Source organism: Canis aureus, chromosome 16 (genome assembly GCF_053574225.1).
Source record: "Canis aureus isolate CA01 chromosome 16, VMU_Caureus_v.1.0, whole genome shotgun sequence".
NCBI classification, from domain to species: domain Eukaryota; kingdom Metazoa; phylum Chordata; class Mammalia; order Carnivora; family Canidae; genus Canis; species Canis aureus.
Window position 1 is genome coordinate 34,372,136 of NC_135626.1, and position 13,714 is coordinate 34,385,849.

Sequence of the window (13,714 nt, forward strand, 5' to 3'; positions counted from 1 at the left end):
GGTGGTTTATCCAGGCGATGTAAAAAGTGCTGGCTCCAGCCCTCTCTGAGTCTGATTTGCCTCCATGTGTTGTCTGTATACATACCAGCTATTTCTGTTTATGGGCCGTGGTTAGCCAGGCCCCTGCAAGGCCCGGATACCTGGGAGGTGGAATTTACTTACAGTGTATTTTTCAGAATGACACTCACAAAAGGAGCCATATTGTTCAGCTGCTCAATTTTATGTCCCAGCAGAACGTTGCCTCCCAGCCACAGACAATAAGTAGTATGGTTTGATCCCAGACTCAAAGGAGAAAGGTGGAGCAATGAAGCCCAGTCAGGCTGGCGGCTTTTATGCAGTAGCTTCAGTTCTCCACCAGGCCAGGAGGGGGGGGTATGGCCAGAGTTGCCTACATACTAGTTCCAGAAATCACTTCCTTCTTCCTCTCACCTCTGGGAGTGTCTGACTCTGTTGGAGTATCTGGATAAACAGTTACTCAGGTGATTCTGATGCTTGCATTGGGAACAGCTGCTTGAGACAAACGCAAGCCCAGCTGGACTCCCAGACATGTTTTCCAGGAGCAGAAAGCTTCATTCATTCTTAGCTGTTTTTGTTTTTGTTTTTGTTTTAATTTTTTAAAAAGATTTAGAGAGAGAGAGACAGCACGAGCTAGGGGAGAGGTAGACAAGCCGACTCCCCGCTGAGCAGAAGCCTGAAGCAGAGCTCCATATGAGGACCTCAAGATCGTGACCTGAGCCGAAGGCAGGCACCCCTATTCTTAGCCGCTTCTTACTGGCACATGGTGACCTGCCAGCAGGCTCAGCCCAGTACTCTTTCATGTCCCGTGCACTTGGTAAGATGATTTTTTTCATAGGAAAAAAAAAAAGCCATAACCTTTCAGATGCTACCATGACTAGCTTGCATTTGCATGACATCTAGTAGTTTTCTGAAAGTATTTATTCATAGATTCATTATTCTCAGGTGATGCAGAGGCCTGGCTGGTCCTGTTGCCCATTGGTAAACAGGCCCAGCTCGGATGAGTAAAGGCTCCAGGTCCTCACCGGGGATATAACCAAACACCCCCACACTAGAGGCTACTGCAGGTGCGTTGGGAGAAGACCTAGATCTCAGGTCAGGAGAACTGGGTCTACTGTTGCCTAATTTTGTGACCTTTCACTAGTCACTGACTTACTCCATTTCTTTTCTCTGAAGAGAGAGGAACACCCCAAAGGGTTCTTGTGATGGTGAAGTAAAGTAACACTTGTGATAGCAACCAGCACACCACCTGTCCCTGCTAGGCTCTTGGCAGCAGACTCAAGGTTCCTGGGTGCCAGGTGTGTGAGGATGAGTAAGACACCCTCAGGAGATGTGGGTGAGAGAGGGAACTAGACACAGAAATGAGGTGGGACCCAGTATTGTGGCAGCACATTAGAAGCAGTAGTTGAACAAATGCTATTGGTGGTATGGTCTCTGCTTTGGCTGTTTTGTCATGTGATAAAAAGTAAATCTTTGGTGTTTATGCACAATTTTTTTTCTTAGGTTTTTAAAAAAGATTTATATATAGTTGGGAGGGAGCAGAGGGAGACAGAGTATCTCAAGCAGACTTCTGCTGAGTGTGGGGCCAGATGCCAGGCTAGATCTCACGACCCCAAGATCATGAGCTGAGCCAAAACCAAGAGTCAGACACTAAACCAACTGAGCCACCCAGGCACCCCTAACTCAGAATATTCTCATTTTCAGTCCATAAGTGTTCTAGACATTGTCCTACAAGAAGTAGGTGAGGAAGCAGAGGTACCTTGGGCTTATCAGATCTCTCAGGGAATACTTTTCTGTTTGCTCCACCCTCCCCAATTTAAGGAAAAGGGAGCATTCCATGAAAATTCAATACAGGAGGAAACCATATTCTCTTTTGCATCTAAGAGTTCATTTCATTGCTGTGTAGGCACACTGAGGGGGAGATTGAGGCATGCAAACAGCAGGAAGTTTGATAGTTTTAGATGCCACCGAAACATTTATTGTCTGTTTTTGTCTCATAATGCTTTATGGTAAGAATTATGTTCCAGTCACAGCATATAAACAGGTTGGCAGCGAACATAGAGAAGTAAATAAAATATCCTCAGATACACTACTGGGTGTGGAATGGTGGCAAGAAGGGCTAGAGGCTGTCTACATGGCCAGCATTACTAATTACTAAAAGCTGAGTGCTACTCTGCCCAGGCAAGACCCCAAACCTCCAGCTGCTAAGATTTTTGCAGGATATCTCAAGTGCAGACACAACTCAGAGTGGAGCAGTCTTTCCAAAACTTGAATCTCCTCATCAGGAGTATTGTAATGATGAGCTCTCATTTGCAGCATTGTTGGAGATAAAATGAGATCATGTACCACTCAACAGTAAACATCTGTATCCTTCCACTGAGGCCTCTATTTCTTTTCCTGTCGTCCTTCTTCATGAAGCCTCCTTTCCCTTACCTTTGGCTAGCCCAGACAAGTGGCAGATCCCAGAGTGAATTTTCAGCTGCTACCTTTTACTGCATATTGGCCTATTAAGCTTATCAGACCATCCTGCCCCCTGTTAAGGCCATGTTTCTGGGGCCCCAGGTGACAGCCCTTTCTTCCAAAGACCCCTCTGTGTGATACGTTGTAAGCCTAAAGTCAGCATCTCAAAAACCAAGTCGCAATAGAGAATTGTTTGTTCTAGCCCCTCTCTGCCATTTGATCCATTAGGAGCCCTCTCCTCACCATGGGCCCTCAGTTTTTCTTCTCTGTAAAAGCTGGGCTTGCCTTGGATGAGCGCTAAGGCTTATTCCAAGGTGACATTCTCTAAGGGTGAGTCATCTGGGCCATGTAATTGTAATTTGAGTTGTGTGGGCCTGTAGCCTTCATGCCCAGCCAGATCCCTAATGGAGGGAATTCCTGTAGCCTATACCCCTTGCTACAAACCAACTGCTTTCTTTGATGTACCAGTTTGTCCCAGAGCCATCAAGGCTTTACTTCTATGAATAGGAGGAATACTTCTTTTTTTTTTTAATTTTTATTAATTTATGATAGTCACACAGAGAGAGAGAGAGAGGCAGAGACACAGGCAGAGGGAGAAGCAGGCTCCATGTACCGGGAGCCCGACGTGGGACTCGATCCCGGGTCTCCCGGATCGCGCCCTGGGCCAAAGGCAGGCGCTAAACCGCTACGCCACCCAGGGAGGAATACTTCTTAATTAAAAAGACAGACCTGGTTGAGTTCTCCGGTACTCCAGTACTTCCTGGAGTGCCCATCTTTTCTTTCTTGAAACTGGGAAGAGGTTTTGGAGAAAAGTCTGCTTTAGGATGGCAGCTGAGCCTTCAGGGAGCTTCTTGGTGGGGCCCCTATGGCATCACGAGAAGAGAAGGAAAGGTGACAAGGAGGACCCTTGGCTTCCCCATGCTACCCCTGCCAGAGCAGAAAAGGGGCAGGGCATGGGAAAACTGCCTGAGAGGGAGGCTGGGCTCTGCTCCCTTTTGAACACAAGGTGGCACCACGTTGGTATTGACTTTTTTTGTTCACCCCAAAGAGAGACTGCCAGCCTCTCATCCCTCTCTTTCACCTTCACCGGGCTGTCCACCCCAGCAAGGCAGGCCAAACCAGACCAGGGCAGTGTGTGAATCAATTCTGATTGTACGAATACAGGAAATGGCTTCCCTTTCCCAACAAGCATGCCGAGGCCCAGAGTGGCCATTATGCCAACAGCAGAGATCTGACTAGAGCTCTTGCCTCTTAGTTCAGTGCTCATTCTACTCAGGCCGCCTCTTGATTCCTCCAGCTCCGAGTTGTTCCCCTTTCATTCATCAGGGACAGGGAGGACAGCTTTTCCCAGCTGCCCCTCTAGGGCAGCCTAGAGCCCAGGGACCTAAAGGAAGGCAGGCGGTCCAGAGTCCGGGACTGCTGCTGATGTGAGCAGTGGCGGAGAGGAACATTGGCCCAGGGGATTGAAGAAGGGGATTTTTGAAACCGTCCACACCCCCACTGCTGCTCTTTGAAGCTGCGGAGGAATTTCGGCTGCAGCCACTGAATAAGGCGAAAGGAAATGTCATGGAATCAGCTTCGTGAGCTGCTTCAATAGAAACTTCGTCCAAGGCCAATAATAAATGGGAGTTACATAACTCAGCAGGTCACAGCACCAACTAAGCCCTTTATAGGCCATCAATCCACATTTATTTCCTGGATTTTATAACTGCTGCTGAAAAGGGGGAGGAAGGGGTAAGGATGAGAGGAAGGGGCGGTGTGGCTGGAGCCCATCCCTGAGCCCACTCTGCTCTGGCTCACCCTTGGCATCTACACGCAGGGCCTCTGCCTGGAAGCTTAAACCCCTGTCTCAAGGAGCCCCCAGTGTTAGGGGCATTTTCTCCCTGGCTCTCAGTCTTCTGTCAAATGATGGGGTTGGATGAGCTGAGCCCATGAACCTAAACAAACATCAGGAGCAAAAGAGGGTTAGGGCCACCTAGGGCCCCTCCCAACCACAGCACCACCACCAGAGTTGGTTGGAAGAAGCTGTTGGGTCCTCCTGGTGGAGATGGGGGAGACGGAGATGGCAAGCATATGGGGGGGCAGGCCCCAAGGAAGAGGTGAGGCCAGCCTGAGTGGGCTAGGAGCCAGGGCCCTTGCTGTGGCCTCCCCATGGCCTTTGGGTGCTCTAGACTGGAGTGCTCCCCCATGCGAGTGCGCATGCTCACACATACACACAGGCCTGAGGACAGGTGTGTCACACAGCCGCATTTGCCATCCTCAGGCCTGGGGAGTTCAATGCCTGAGGGGGTTCAGGGTTGCCCAGGGCCCTCTTCTGGTGGGTAGAATGTCCCAGACTGTGCCTGTGCACAGCTACTGTCCCTCACCCCCTGGGGCAGGAAGACGACTCCTCTCACCCCCACCACTGTCAGGATCTTCTCCGCCCTTGCCCAGCCTCCTGCGCAGAGCCCGGCAAGGAGAGCAGGGCCTGGGAGCCACGCTGCTGGAGTGGGATGTCAGGGGCTGTGGCCTTGGAGGAAAGCTGGATGGGAGTGGGAGCAGCGGAGGGCTAAGGGGTCTCGGGAAGGAAGCTTTGGTCACAGCAACCAGGGTGCCCGGCCCTTCTCAGGGGCCGGGGCCCAGAGCTCTCCTGATGGAGTTGTGCCTTGGGCAGGAAGCCCAGCAGCCCAGGCGCCCTGGCCAGCAGCGGAGCCTCCGCAGGAGAGGACTGTGGGAGGTGGGATGGCTGCAGCCTCTAAGCACCCTTGGGAGGGAACGGGCACGGGACCTCGGAGGAAGAGGGCAGTCGCCCCAGCCCGTCGGCAGCGGAGCTGAGCTGTAGAAGGAAAGGTAAGGAAAGGCCTGGGCATCAAACCATCAGCAAGAAGTGCCCACTAAGGACGAGCATGTTTCCCCCGAGGAGAGACTCCCGTGGCAGGAGGCTGCTCCCACCGCAGACTCGGTGCAGATCCTTTGGTTGGGCCCTTTTTTTTTCTTTCTTGATTTTTTTTTTAAAGATTTTATTCATTCATTCATTCATGAGAGACATGGAGAGAGGAAGAGGCTCCATGTGGGGAGCCCGATGCAGGACTCGATCCCAGGATCTTGGGGTCAGGCCCTGAGCTGAAGGCAGATGTTCAACCACTGAGCCACTCAGGTTCCTCCTTGTTAGGCCCTGTTACTCGCACTCAGCCAGTCTGATGTCCTTGGGTCTGGTCTCCCTTCCCCCGCGTTACCCTCCCCCACCGCAGCCACTTCCTGTTCAGGAGCAGCTGCGTGTCCGTCCGGGCTTGTCCCCAAGGTCAGCGGGCTTCCCATGCAGCCAGCAGCCCCACCCCAGCCTGACACCTATGCCTGATCCAGGGAGGGGGGCGTGTGGTCTGAACCCCCTGGGTCCCCCAGTCTCAAGGAGCGAGCAGGACCAGGTGGGGGGGTAGGGTGAGGGGGTGGTCCTTCTCTGTTGACTAGCCTGACCTTCTACCCTCCTCCAGGGCAGCCTCCTAGGCCGTTCCACATCAGTCAGGTAAACCAGCAGATCAGTGCCCTGGCCAGGTGTAAGGGCACCCCGGGCACCCCCACCCCCACCCCAGCCCAGGGGAGAAGGCAGTGTGTATTTGGGGATGGTTCTTGTAAAGAAGACACTTGACCCCATGGCTGCTGAGGCTGAGGGGGAAGCAGGTGTCCACTGCAGTGAGTGGCAGGGAGGCCTTGCCAGGGGGATGACGCACAGGGCCAGGGTGCCAGTGACACACATCCTCACAAACCCTCCTCCCCGCCTGGGGTCTTCCCGCTGAGTCTGAGAACTGCTCCGAAGGAGCATTTTTGCTTCTAGTCCTCTCGCCTCCCTGAAAATGCAGGTAAAAGGGGTGGGCGGGTGGACCCCGAGGAGACCACCAGAGGCCAAGGCTTGAGAGGAGAAATCTCGAGTGCCCAGGTTCTAACACAATTCACCTGCCTGGAGGGTGGGCTCCTCCTTCCGGGCCTGCTTTTTCTTCATTGAAAGCCTTAAAAAGTGAGCACTGGATTGTTCTAGAAACTCTGCCCCAAGCAGGGTAGGGCAGTAACAGCAAGATCATTTCAGAAAATTCTCCTGTGGTCGGAACATGTGCCCAGCCCACCTCTGCCCACCAGCTCGGGTGTCCCAGGCCAAGTGAAGGCCTTAGGGCCAGAAGGTCCTTTGGGAACAGAGCATGAGCTAGGCCCAGTCCTGGATCACTTTCCTTAGCCTTCAAGGCAGCTGAGGCAGGGGTTTCCCCACCAGAGGGACGGCGCTTAGGCCAGGGTCTCGCCCCGGACACTGCCAACACTGGGGCAGCATAATTCTCTGTTGTGTGGTCTGGACTGTGCACTGTGGGATATTTAGCAGCATCCTTGGCCTCAACCCACTAGATGCCAGGAGCGCAGGCACACCCCCCGGCTGTGGTAACAAAAGTGTCTCCTGCCATTGCCAAGTGTCTCAGGAGCAGAACCGACCCCAAGAGAGCAACTGTCTTACACAAAGGGTGTGTCCAGAGACAGGCCCACATTCGAATCTGGATGGTCTGCTTTTCCTGCTGCCCCCTCTCCGTAGGTAAAAGTCTCCTTTGAAAATCTCTTTCCAGAGCAAGCCTGCCCAATTCAGTGCGTGGGCTCCAGGTGCTCAGTCACGGGCGGACCGTTGAAAACATCTGCCGACAGGGGAGCAGGCCTGGATGCAGAGTGGGTGAGGTGGAGCCCGGAGAGGGCCCTGGGGGCGAGGCAGCTGCAGGGGGAGCACCTGCCTGGTGGCCACGCCCCTGCTTGGCCTGCTGCCCAGACGCTGTGCCAGGCCAACGTGCGCAGCCTCACTCATCACCTTGCAGATGGGTCACCCTGATTCACGGCCGCTGAACGTGACCTGGAGTTGTCTCGTTCCAGAAGATATCTGCAGTGGCCGAGTGACCTCAACACTTACCCAGGTACACTCACTCCTGAAGACCCTCAGATGGGACCAGTGGACTCAGGAGGTGGTCTTTGGTTCTGGGTCCTGGAATGTGATGATGGAGGCAGTGGTGGAGAAGCTTCTAGACTCCAGGAACTTCCACTCCCCCCCGCTCTGTAGCACGCTGTAAAGACACCTGGTACGCAACACGTAATGGTAGTTCTCACTCCAGCTCCCGGCCTGGGTTTCCTGAGTGGAGGCATTGGCCTGAAGGAGGGCCTGTAATAATTGACATGCACGGAGCATGTCCGCGTGACAGGGTCTTTATGTCCAAACTACGGTAGATTCATGCAATGCTCTATGGGGCTGGCACTGTGATTACTATCCTCCTCCTGCAGCAGAGGAAGCTGAGCTCAGAGAAGTTAAGTAACTTGCACAAGGTCACACAGCCAGTAAGCGGAGGAGGCTGGGCACATACCCAGGTCAGACCCAGCGCCCTGGTTGGGGCTGTAGTAGCCCAGGTGAGAGGCCAGCAGGCTGGGTAGTGGCCGCGGCTCTCAAGGATGGAAGAGGGACTGCGGCGAGAGGAGGGGCAGGGCCGGCACCCAGCCCAGTGTGGGCAGGAGTGGAAGATGACTCGTAGGTTTAGGGCCCGAGGGCCGGACCGGGAGGGTGGTGGTGCTATTTATAGATGCAGGGAGGCCAGGGGGAGGGGCGGGTTAGGGCTAGATGATCCTGCATTCTTTGACACGGTGGAGCTGATTTGCTAACAGTGGACATTTAGGGTGAGATTCGGCACAACTAGGAAGACTCAGCACGTACTAAAATGCCCCTGAAGCCAGCAGCCCCCTTACCAAAACCGAACCCCGGGGTCCCCAGCCACCAGCCCCGGGCCGAGCTCCCAGCTCCCTCGCCCGAGGCCCAAGTTCCAGGCTCACCCTGACCGCTGGGGGTCGCCCCTGGCGCACAGACACGGTGTGGCCGGCGGGCGCCTGCCCTGGGTCTCCCCGGGGCTCGCCGTGGCCCGAAAGGCAGAAGTTTCTCTTGTTTCAGGGTGAGAGGGGGGTCCCATCTCCCAAGACCCCGAGCTGCCGTTCGGCCCCCTCGCTCCAAGCACCCAGCGACACCATTTCCCGGGAATTTCTGGGACCCCCCCCCAGCAGGTTCTGGTGACCCTCGAACCAGACCAGGGGAGCGAGCGGAGCCCCCGGAGCCCCCCCCCTCCCGAGCGCGCGGGAGCCCCAGGCTGGGGGACACCTTGTCCAGGGCGCCGGGGCCGCCGCTGACCTCGGGCGCAGGAGCCCAGCTGTTCCCAATCGCGTTTCTCCCCTGACATTTGCGTCAGCAGCTCTGCCCTTTGACCTTTAATTCCCGGGAGTGGAGGGTGGAGGCAGCTTTGGTGATCAGGACTAATTATTTGCAATTCGATCCAACCAGCAGTTTATTGGGGTTTGGCCTGGCTGCCTGCCCTCTGTCCGCCTCCCACACCCCCAGGTTTATGGCTTTGGCCTCGTTGGGAAGCTGGGAAGAACAGAAGGCGGAGTGGTTCCACCCGGGAGACGCCGGGTTCTCCTGCTCCTGGGAGTCCCCTGTGGGCAGTGACGCTTATAGAAGTGCTTTGAGACCCTCGGATAGAGGAGGTGTCCCCATGCACACACCCAGCTCGGCCTGGTGTCCTCTTGGGCCAGCCTCCAGCTCTGCTCTGGGCATGTTGGGACACGTCCCAGGGTGGGTTGGCCAGGCCAGGAGGCGCTGTCCTCCCAGCTGCCCTATTAGTGGGTGCAGGGCTGGGAAGGATGGGAGGGGGGCAGGCAGTGCCACAGCCATGGGGCTCCCCAGGTCCCGGGTCTCCTGTCGGTATCCAGTGTCCCTCTATATTTGTCCTCTTGGAGGGGCAGGCAGCCAGCCGGACCCATGACGTCTCCTGCCGGGCCTGGGCTATTTTGGAGCAGCCTTGGGGGGCCGGGTGGGGAAGGCAGGGGTGGGGTTTAAGGGAACATTTCCTCCTGGCTCCGGGTCAGGGAAGAGGCTAAGGGTGTGTGGCACGGAGAACTGGCCCCGAGGCCTTTCTCAGAATTCCCTTTGCAGCTACTCAGATGTTCCTCTGCTCGGGTTTCCTGGGGATGCCTGGGCTCTGGGGCCCAGAGGGCTGTCTGGGCAGGAACCCCAGTCTCTTCTCCAACCCCCTCCCCGAGATTTTTCCAGCCATTCAGACATCATCCCTCAATTAAAAAACATCTCGCTCCATGCCAGGGCTCACCTAGGACTAGAGCTAGCTCGGTGGCTCCCATCTGTCCGATTTCTCAGGGCACCGACATTTCCAGAAAACAACTGAGGATGGGACGTGGTCACCAGGTCTATATTTTGCTGAGTTAAGGACATTAAAAGGAAATGTCAAAGGAAAGTTCTTTTTAAACACACATACACAATTGAACATACACAGTACAAGTGAAAGGAGTGCGCTTCACATTGTGGGTCTGACTCTGGGAAAACCTCACTACCTTGTCCTTGTCTTTCTCATTTTGCCATGACCAGATGAGAGCGTGGCAATCCTGCCCATGGCCTCATATTCCAGGACCTACGGGTCCCTCGCGTCCCTGCCTGAGCCCAAGGCCTTGGGCAGCGGGGGACCCCCAGTACCCTCTCCCACTCCCACTATCTCGTGGAGCAGTCACTTTGCTGCTTTACATTTTTCCCACCCCCCAGCCTCTAATATTATGAGGGGAGCCTGGGAGCAGTCTGGTCCCTGTGCGGCGGGCTGGTGCAGTCGGGCCCTGGAGACGTCAGCCCACGGTCTCCACACTTCTTTGAACCACATTTGGACACGGGCTCAGGCCTTTGAACTGGATCTGGATGGGGGCTCAGGCAGGCCGGAGCTGCGCCGCTTCCTGGCCCGTGATCTGACACTAGTCAGAGAAGCTCCCTCCCTGAGCTTCCATTTCTCCTTCTGTAAAATGGGTGTACTGGCTCCTCATCACAAGGCTAGTGAGGACTAAGAGAGTGTTTGTGAAAGTATTTTGTGGACTATAAAGCTTGGGCAGGGGTAGTTATTATTATTATGAGAAACTAGTAAATGGCTGAAGAAAGAGTATCCCGAAAGCTGACCTCAGCTTCTGGGTGCAAAGACGGTACTCGCACCCACCCCCGAGTCTGTGATCTTGGGGCCACTCCAACCCCACAAAGGAGCCAAGGAAGTCTGATCCCTGTGAGTCAAGGCAGCCTGGCCTACACCAAGGCCAGGTGCTTGAATTAGGCCCAGCCCCTGGCCTGTGTTTGGACAAAGGGTCTCCACCTGCAAGGGGTTCTGTTGGCTTGTGGCAGCCGGCCCTGCACGGTTATGGATGTCTGTCACCCCCTAAATTGTAGAGAGGTGTGTGGAGGGCCTCCCCAGGAAGGAGGCCCTTTGGGGAAGGATAAGGAGCATTGGGTCTGAAGACTCAGAGAAGGTCTGATACCCAAGCTTCAAGGCACCCACAAAGGAGCAGGTTTGGAGGACTCTGTGCCCCATCCCCTGTTTCTGGGAGGTGAAGTAGGGGAAACAGCAACGCATGTCCCCAGGCCGGTTCAGACATGTCCCTTTGCCTCTGAGCTTGTGCCCTCATCCACAGAATAGGCATAAGGGTCCTTCACTCATGGGGTTGCTGTCAGCTTTATGGGATCGTGCAGGAAAGCCCCTGGAGGGTGCTCACTCCTTGAGAGCTCCCCTGCCCACCTTCCCATGAGGCCCGGCAGAGCCACAGCCCCCACAAAAAGAACCAAAGAGTCCCCAGGAAGCGCGAGCCCCTTGGCTGGGCTGCCTCCTCCACCCAGAGTGATCCCCAGGCCCTGCCCCACACAGGGGCCAACGGAGCAGGTTTGCTCTCGCTGCCGCTGCTGCCAGGCCCCAGCTCCCCACCCCCTACCCCCAGCTGCTCGGCAGCCAGTTGTCATGAAGTCATCGCCACCTTCCCCGACCTGCACCCCCACCTCCGCCCCCGTGCTGACATCCCATTTGGCACAGAGGTTGGAAAAGCCGCTGACTCTCCCGGACCCTGAGTTCATGGACTGGTCAGGGCCTGTCGGCCGCAGGCTGACCATGTGGACAGAGGGGGTTTGCAGAACGAGGAAAAGGGCCCCCCAGGCTTTCATCCCCTGCCTCAAGCCAATCCCGGCCGCTGAGACACTCCCTCCAACAACAACACACACACCACACCCTCCATATACACCTGGACCTAGAGATGTGTGACTCACCCCCCAACACACACACTCCACGTTTGTACACACACTGTCCCCTTTCCACTCCCACATAAACTGTCCCATACGCACACACCAGGATGCACACTGCCACCTGTGTATATGATTTTATTCAGCCACTTACCCACAAAAGCATCCTCCTACTCACATGTGGCTGCAAGCAGGTCCTGCACACAGCCAGGCACATGTGTGTGTTCCCACACAGCACTTCCTCACCCCGGCGTGGGTTCTTGGCCACCTCTTGGTACCTGTGCCCTTGGGCTGCGTGCAGCCAGGGGGAGCACTCACAGATGCAGCCAGACTCAGAGACCAGGACCCCTGGCAGCCAGAGCTGAAATGGCTCATCTAAGCCAACTACTCTCATTCTTATTTGTGGAAACTGTGGCTCAGAGAGGGTCAGGGGATGGTCAAGCCACACAGCCAAAGTTCCTCTGAGTGTTTCAAAGTGTGTGAGAGCATGGCGGAACAGGAAGGAAGCATCCACACTCCTCCCTCGCTCACTGCCACCCTCCTCAAGCCTCCTGACTCAGTTCCTCCCTGCGCCGGGCAGAACCAGGCCCACGGAGGGCCCAGTCCTGTGGCTTCTGTCAGGATGACTGCCAAGATTGGGTGTTGGGGGAGACTTGCACCCCTTGCCCTGGGTGAAGATCACTTGAAGCTGCTTAGGGGAGGGCGCCCAATGTTGAGACAAAACGGTCAGGGGCTTGGGATGTTAACACTCATGTGGCCTCGGGCGTCTGTAGCAAACAATCAGTCCAGTGCTATAGTCCCACATGCACACGTATGTGTGCATGGCCTCCTTGCTCCCTGCCTCAGTCTCCCTCCTCAGGACTCAAGCCCCTCAGCAGCTGCCTGACCCATGGCTCCAGGGGCTGCCTCTGTAGCCTAGACCATCAGCTCCACAAGGATAAGGATTTCTGCCTGAAATCGTGTCCGGCGCCTTGTAGGTGCTCAACAAAAATGTGAATGAATGAATGCATGAATGTGCCCATCTCCCCCACCCCAGTCTCCTTTTAATGGTTCCTCCGTGTAATAATCAGGGGTCCTGGCATCAAGCTCCTGCCATCAGCCAGGAGCTGGGGATCTGCCGTGGGTGGCCGCGTCACCTTGGCCCAGTCACTTGCTCCCCCGAGCTTCCACTGCCGTGTGGGGATGAGCGGCAGCTGCTGGGTCGGAGGAAGGCAGTTTGTCTGGTGTAATCCCAGGGACCACGTCAGGGGAGGGGGTCCAGCGCCCAGGGCTGCCTCCTCCCCACTGGCAGCCCTTTGAGCAGACCCGGGCTGGGGAGCCCCGTATTACACATGAAACCGCCACCAGAATAGACCAACGTTTTCTACCTGGGAAGGCTGGGACTAGAGGAGCTCTGAGTTTTTCTTGTACGGTTCCCCCCAAAGCACCCACTTCTCCCAACACACACGTGGAGGGTCTGCCTGCGGGAGCCACAGGGCACTGACACTGGTCAACATCCTGCTTCATGCAGGGCCCTGTGGCGAGGCCCGGCCCGGGGAGGCAGCAGGGGTGTTTGCTCCCAGGGGGCAGCAGGAGATGCTGATCGCTGCGGATGGCTGAAGGCCCCGGCTGAAGGTCAGGAGGTAAGGCGACCCGTGGTTATAAATAACCATGCCTGGCTGGGCCCCAGAGGGCAGCGCTGGATCTGTGCCCTCACCCCTCCACCCTGCTCCGCCCCCGACTGTGGCAACCTGAACCCCCTGAAGCCCCAGCCAGTAGTGACCTTTGGGGGCGAGGTGCAAGGTGCAAGGTCACACGGGGCCCCTGGGCTTCCCCAGCTCATGAGTGGAGGAGAAGCAGGTGCCCCCCATTTGAAGTTCTCTGCAGAGTTCGGGTGGGAGGCGCTGAAGTGGATACAGTCCCCCACCCTGCAGGGACCTGAAGGTGCAGAGAGGTTGTGGGATAACTCAGGGACCCAGGCAGCCTGTGCCCCTGCACTCTGACCTCCCACACCAAGCATGCCCACAGCCCACAGCCCTGCCTCCCAGCTTGTGGCAAGGAGGCCCAGACAGGGAACCCACAGGGTCGGCACTCCCAGCTCTGATTCTAGAGCCTCAACTATCATGGCAGGGTTTACCTTGGGAATTGACCCCAGAGCTCCTGGCGTGCTTTTTTTTT